This window comes from Theobroma cacao, chromosome 9, assembly GCF_000208745.1.
Source record: "Theobroma cacao cultivar B97-61/B2 chromosome 9, Criollo_cocoa_genome_V2, whole genome shotgun sequence".
NCBI lineage: Eukaryota > Viridiplantae > Streptophyta > Magnoliopsida > Malvales > Malvaceae > Theobroma > Theobroma cacao.
The window spans coordinates 26,311,573-26,318,908 of record NC_030858.1 but is presented as its reverse complement, the minus strand read 5'-3'; the positions used below and the strand labels follow the sequence as shown (position 1 = coordinate 26,318,908).

The window sequence follows — 7,336 nt, the reverse complement described above, 5'->3', positions numbered from 1 at the left end:
AAAGTCATAAGCCATGTTGTTTATTTTTGACAAAATTGTAATGGTTTTATATGAGTTGAAGTAAGTTTTAATATTATGAATTATGCTTCTTTGCATGGTGAAAATAGAATTAAACGGTTTTTCTCAGCTTCCCTATTTGTTTATCTATGAAATGAATATGCAATTCCTCGTATATGGGGCGAGTTATGATTTGTGCATGATTTTAAATATTATTTGGTTTCTCGGGAGCTTGCTAAACTTTATTGATTTGATTCGAAAATGATTATTAATATATTTTGATGTGAAAAATTTTATTATCTCGATTATTTATACTGTATAAGAAATTCTCGATTTTATATAAGGCACAAACTCTCATTTGAAACGAATTGCTTTTATAATCTTGCATTTTTATATTCAACTGATCTGCCATTTGCTTGTTTCCCATCTACGCCCTACTCGCTGAGTCGATGATTATCACTGAGTCGATGAGACTTACACCCATTTTATTTCTCCTTTTGCAGATAGGGATCAGCCTAGCATGTAGTCAGTGACGCATTCGGTCCACTATGAATAGGTAAAGGCATCTCCTAGCATTTTATTCCGAGTCGTTTCGCTGTTAGAGGTCAAGTCGTAGCATTTTATTTATTAAGTTGTAAACGAATTCTAAATTTTTATATAAGCATTAATTTGGAGATTATAGATTTTAATGCATATACTTACGAATAAAAGGAAAAAGTTTGTATTGATTTTTATATTTATGGTTCAAGTTAGTATATGAAAGTATCAATATTATATGGTGATTGAATGTAGTGGATTAACGAGCAAATTTTAGACAGGCTTGTTCGAGACTTGGCGGGTCTTTTTCGGAAGTCTTGGACTCCGACAGCGACCGGGGAGAGGTCGTTGCACTTACTCCTATCTTTTCATCAAATTCTCTAATTTATCCCACCCAAGCTCTTTTGGTAACAAACAAAAAGAGTTATGATGATTACTGAATTAACCTTACAGATAGTGGCCATTTTGGAATCTGAGACACCAAGTTTGTACTCAAGTATCAGAAAATCTAATGATTTTATCAATGGTAAATTAGTCTTTTCAAGGTTTGAGAATGACTACTTTTTTGTTCCTCGATAACTTTGCTTTGGTTCGTAAAGAATCTTACCTTTTTTTGAAATTTGAAATCACCTATTGAAAATACCCTTACCTTCTTGTGTTTTTTCATGCATACCCTTACATCATTGGTCTTATTAAATATGTAGTTAGTATCATTCATCTCTACAACAATAGCCATACAATCATAGATGCTACGGCGGCTAAGCTTTGGCTTAGTCAAGCAAATCATAATGATCATTTTGAAGTTATAATTGAACAAAAATGAATTTTACTTTTGAGTTCAAATATTTTGACATGTAGCAATCTATATTGATCCTTTTATTTAAAAATACTAAAGTTGCTCGTGCTCTGCACTCGAGTTATTGAATTTATGACAAATTCTTAAATAGTAAAAGTAAAAATATAAAATTTATTTAAAAGTATATTTAAATGTATAAAAGATGATTTATTGCATTGTAGTCATCAATCGAATTTTATTGTTTGAAACCAATACTTGTTCATGGTAGCTATACTATCATAGATAATATGTTTATTTTTGTATCGCAACACAACATCATTTATCAACATAATAATGTACTTTTCAGCATGCAAAAGAAATAGCAAAAACTAGCATTTCCTGCGTTTACAATGCAAAGGAATAGTTTCTTATTTGCACACATAAACATTAAATATGTATAAGAGAGCACTACAAGAATATTCATCAACAGCATGAGATTAAAATGAAGCTACAAAAACACGTTCCATATAAATTGAAGCATAGCCACAAAAATTATAAATGGTTGGACAGATGTTATAGTTAACATGTTCCGACAACCTATTAAGGATACTTATTTCATTACGTATGAAAATAAGATTTCCCAATAAATCACAATAATATAATAGTAAGTTGTCTTGTAGAACCATAGAGATGTTGTCCCTGTTTGATTTTTTGTTCATATTTACCATAGGACTGTAATACAATGGAGTTACAAAAAACATGCTCCAACTATGGCAAAAATTACTTGCTCCTTTTTCCATAAAGCTTTCTTCTGGTTTTTGCACTTATGCTAGTTTCTGCAAAGCTATTGTTAATATAAAACAATAATATAGTTTTAGGATATTGGTTGTTATTGCATTATAAGGTAAATAAAAAGTATGTTGACTAACATAATTTACATACTTGGTTTTGATTTTCTTTGTTGGTGAGTCATCTGAGAATATTTTTCTTTGTCTTTGGATGCAACCAAAGCAGTCACAAACTACATTTGCAATTAATCAACTCCCACATAACTACCATACAAAACTCAACACCCAAAGATTGTATAAACTATTCATGTGTTAATTGTTTTTTAATAGTTACATTAAACATTCGCCTTTTTCTGACAATTTTGTTTCACATTGTAGTTGTAGAACACATTTTATGTATAATTTAATATGAAAAAGAATATAAGCTAATTTGACTGACAATATTTGGTTCATCATCATTAACATTGGAAGTAAGTTAAGTTTTAGTAAGCATATCAATTGATTAATTTGATGTAAGGATACCTTAATGCTTTTGTTTCTCTCCAAGCTAAAAACCAATAGCCAAAGGAATAAAAAATTACATCTTTAGTCTATTAATTCCTATATAACCACCATATAAAATTGAACATTCAAAGCTAAAATAAACTATTCATGTGATGACCCTTCTTTTGGGAGTTGCATTTAACCTTCAAACATGAAACCTAAATTGAGAGTTATCAAATTATAAATTTATTGTCTTTATGTGAACATATCCTAATAGCTCTATTTGTATGGAAAACCAAAGCTGCTTACAAAACCAAAAATGAACTACAACTCTACTAAATGGTCTAGTATAGAATTAACCTTGTAATATAAAAAAAATCAACTGTTTATATCTTTGTTTAATATTATTCTTTTTCATTGTTTAATGTTTAATGCGTAATTCTTTCTTGACAGATATAGAACTAATCATATTATCTTATCTAATTCTTTTTCATTTTTCTTAACCATATTATCAAAACTAAATTAACTGGCATAGAATTGACCCTATATAGCACTAACATTGTTTAATGTTGTCACGACCCGGAACTCCCCATCGAGCCCGTGACAACCGCCGCGAAGCCTCGACAAACATTCTTCACCCCAAATGTCGATCGAAACCTCGCAAGGCTCTCGTATCAGCTTTCGCACTTCCACGGTGAGCAATAGTTATCAAATAATCAAAATACGAAGGATTTCAAATCATTTCCAAATCATAACATAACATATTTTTTTTTGCTCACAGGGGCATTTTCGTCATTTTTGTCGAAAACCTCGAAACTTGCTAAAAATGTAGTAGGTAAGCCGAAAATATATATTTAATGATAAAAAAAAATTAAGTATCTAAAACGTTCATTTGAAGTGAAAATTTGACCATTTGAATATGATAAAAATATTCAATAAAATAAACTATTTTCTTGTAAAATAATTTTCATAAAACTATCGGTACATAATTCTTATAGCGTAAAAGATAATTATATTCATATATACTATAAAGCAAATAACCAAAGCATAAAATTTCTTTTACAGTGACACGTGGGCCCATATCTATCCAAAATGCATCGGAAGCTGGAAACCTACAGCTTTTACCGATTCGAGTCCAAATGAAGGTCCTTGTTCAAGTCAGCTAACTACGGAATTCCCTGAGCCTGAAATGTGAGGAAATGAGGGTGGTGAGATTATAAAATCCCAGTGAGTAAACAGATACCATCTAAACTATCTAAAGTCGAGTAAATGGAGACAATTAAAATAAATCATCATACTGTAATTTCATTACCATTCAACTCATTTCAACCAAATAAAATCAATCCATAAAAATCGAGTAATCAACTTGGCTTATGAATTTCTTAAAACTTTGGCTCGTGCCAAAACTCATACTCGGTGATACCTTGCGCAGGGCATCTAACCGAGTCCGCCAAGGCTGTTAAAATTTTGTATACACTTAAAATATATTTTAGTTTGAGAAAAATACAGCCGTTCCTTGGCGTTGGCTGAGTTCCCCTTCACGTGGTGGTTTGGCGTGAAGTGAACCCTAAGCTATACCCCAGGAGATACCCTACGCGCCTCTCCGTTCGAGGTAATAATATAATGGAGTTTACCGTGCCCCTCTAATAGGCTGGTCCACGGAACCCCCTCTGCAGTAAATAATTAATATATAATCCACCAATCAATAAAATTCATTCTAGCATGTCATGGCAATTTATCGCAACCTAGCCTCTCAAGGCTGAATACACAGTATAAATAATTATAACACCAAAATCAGTTTAGCCATTCATGCTCATTTATTGTCATAAGCCATTCAATTCAGAACCATAAATTTGCAACACAAACTAGCAGTCTCCAATTACTCTATTTTCAAAACCAATATTCGATTTTTCAGAAAATTTATAAAATCATTTTATAAAATCACAATTTCCCTTAAAACATAACAATTTACCATTTAAACCCATTTTTCATAAAATCACACAGTTGTATAAAACTACTCTAGATAATTAAGACGATAATAAGTTTACTCACAATGTCTAGAATGCAGACTTTCGAAGCACTCTGTCTACTGGTCCTCGGATGCAATTTTCTTGCCTTTATTGGAGGACTCACCACCTTGACACAGTACAAAATCGAGAATTTCACCAAGTTGGTACTAAATCAAAATTAAACTAATTTAGACTACCAATGCATGATATGGAATGCAAAAATGCACTGGTAACTATCTAAACCCGGTATTGGCCTAATTCGTCTTATCACCCGATTAAATTCCTAACGGGTTCGTTTAAACTCCAATTTAATTCTTTTCAGTTTCTATACCTCAATTGCACCCAAATTAACTTAATGTCCCTCAGTGTGATGCAAATTATCAGTCCCAACAGCAAATTACGAAAATACCCCTAGTGGGTAAAAATTCGTATTTTTGCTCCGAAAATTCTCATTATTTTTCTAGGCTCATAATTCATTATTCCGTAACCAATTCTCCTAGAATAAAATCAAACTCATCCTCACTCACTACATGGTAAATTCAGCCATTAATGGTTGGAGGAGAAAATAAATTATTTTCTTTTGTTTGTTTTTTTTTTAATATGCTAAACTAACTAAAAAACACTAACATAAATTAAAATCAAATAAATCAAACAACTTTCTCTCTCCTAACCCATTTTTTTCAGAATTGAATTCATCATGAAAACATGTAATTTTATTATTATTTTCTCACTTGCGAAACATTTTATCCTAAACTACTCCTTTCGTCTTTTATCACTTCTAACCATTTTAATTGACCTCAATTTGCATTTGATCAACTTTATTTATCACCATATCAAAGTATGGGGTATTTCAAATGTTATCTTGAATATTTTTTTTCTTCATTTTTATTAAGTTTATTCTTTTTATTTAATATTATCCAAATATCTTTGTTTGTGTGGAAAACCAAAATCGCTAATGAAGTAAACAATCAACTACAATTCTATCAAAAGGATTTTTATAGATGTGACCAAATGATAATTAAATAAAAACAACAAATTAAACATTCAAACATAACAACATATCTAAAATATAGAAGAAAAACCAAAAAACTTTGTAAAGTTACTCCTCAAAGAATATATTCAATTGTAAATGCTTAAATAATTTACAAATACAGCTTAGCAATCCTAAATTGTAACTGGAATCAAACGAAAACAACAAATAATTTAAAATTAATCGTAACCAAAAATAGTAATAAAGAAGAATTAAACTTGATACATTACAGAAAAAATCTTATTTATCATTAATGAAAAAGCAAAAGAATAAAAATTAAAGTGCAATAATGTCTTGTTACCTACTAATGATATTACTAACAAACTAATGAAGGAAAGGATTTTAGTACCTTTACTTGAACTGAGACAAGTTTTCTTCCTGCTACTAAACAAACAAAATAAACACAATTAACCCATATTTCATATCATACAAATTTCATAGCAAAAAGCAAATCCAACTAACAATCCAAAACATACAATAAATTAAAATCATGAAATGTAAAAAAAAAAACCTTCAAATCATAAAGGAAATCATTTTCAACATTAAAGGATTATAGTAAGGCAAGGAAAAAAATGAAAAATATTAAAAAGAAATAGAGTAGAACTGTATAGTGAAAAAGAAAATAAACAAAGAAAAAAACAGACTAAATTGCAGTCAGCAACTGAAACCAGGGGCAGAGCTAGCCAACTTTAGTTAGAGAGGCCAAAAACAAAAAAGAATAAAAGTTAAAAATTTTTAAAACTAATATGTTGAACTTAATCATTAACAATCAAAAGATTCATAATAGACGCATTCGAGTATTTGGTTAATTGGTTGATGCATGATTTCCCTTTCAAAAAGAATAGAATTCTAATCCCCTTCACCAAATATAAAAAAAAAATCATAATAAACAAGAAAGACTTATAATAGTTTTCTAAGAAAGTTGTGTTCGATGACTATTTAAACTTAAAATATTAAATATATAACTATAATTCATAAAATATAAATAGTTAAATACAATACACAAGATTAATAATTTCCTTTTATATAATCAAAATTGTTTAAAGACTAAATATTTAAGATAATTTCCTTTCAACTATATATAAATCATAAAGCACATAAAAAAGATATACTCAAGATAATTTCTTCTTATATAATTAGGATTAATAAAAAAATAATATATTGGTGAAATTTTAATTAACAACCAATAATGCAATGTTGCAACTTATATTTGAGAATTATATAAAAAAATTTTCATTTTTAAAGACTAAAATCATTGAAAATAAAATCCATATAATAAAAAAAAGAAGAACATAATGAGTAGAAGATAGAGCCTATATAACAAAAAAGAAAAATATTGTTTATAGTTCATAGAAATTTGGAGAAGAAAGTCTATAGAAAACTTAAAATATATGAGCAAATAGAATAGAATTAAAAAATAAAAAATGTAAATAATAATTGAAATACCCCATACTTTGAAACAATGATTAATAAAGTTGATCGAATGCAAACTGAGGTCAATTAAAATGTTTAGAAGTGAAAAAAGACGAAATGAGTAGTTTAGGATAAAATGTTTCGCAAGTGAGAAAATAGAAATAAAATAATAATAATTTTATCGGAGGAGAATTTGTGAGATAAAAGGCGATTTGGAAGTCAAGTGAGGCATAATAAGGTATTTTTGGTACCAAGGAGACAAGATAAAATTTTTAGAATAAAATAATATTTTATTAATAAAATA

At 29.0% G+C, this 7,336-nt stretch overlaps 1 long non-coding RNA gene across 2 annotated transcripts in view; it reads left to right on the top strand.

Annotated features, from left to right (window-relative positions):
• LOC108663352 overlaps positions 1-686 on the top strand; it is a 1,804-nt gene extending 1,118 nt beyond the window's left edge. For both annotated transcript variants that reach the window (XR_001929322.1, XR_001929321.1), the window contains exon 3: positions 501-686. This is a non-coding gene — a long non-coding RNA (uncharacterized LOC108663352). The remainder of the gene's footprint in view (positions 1-500) is intronic.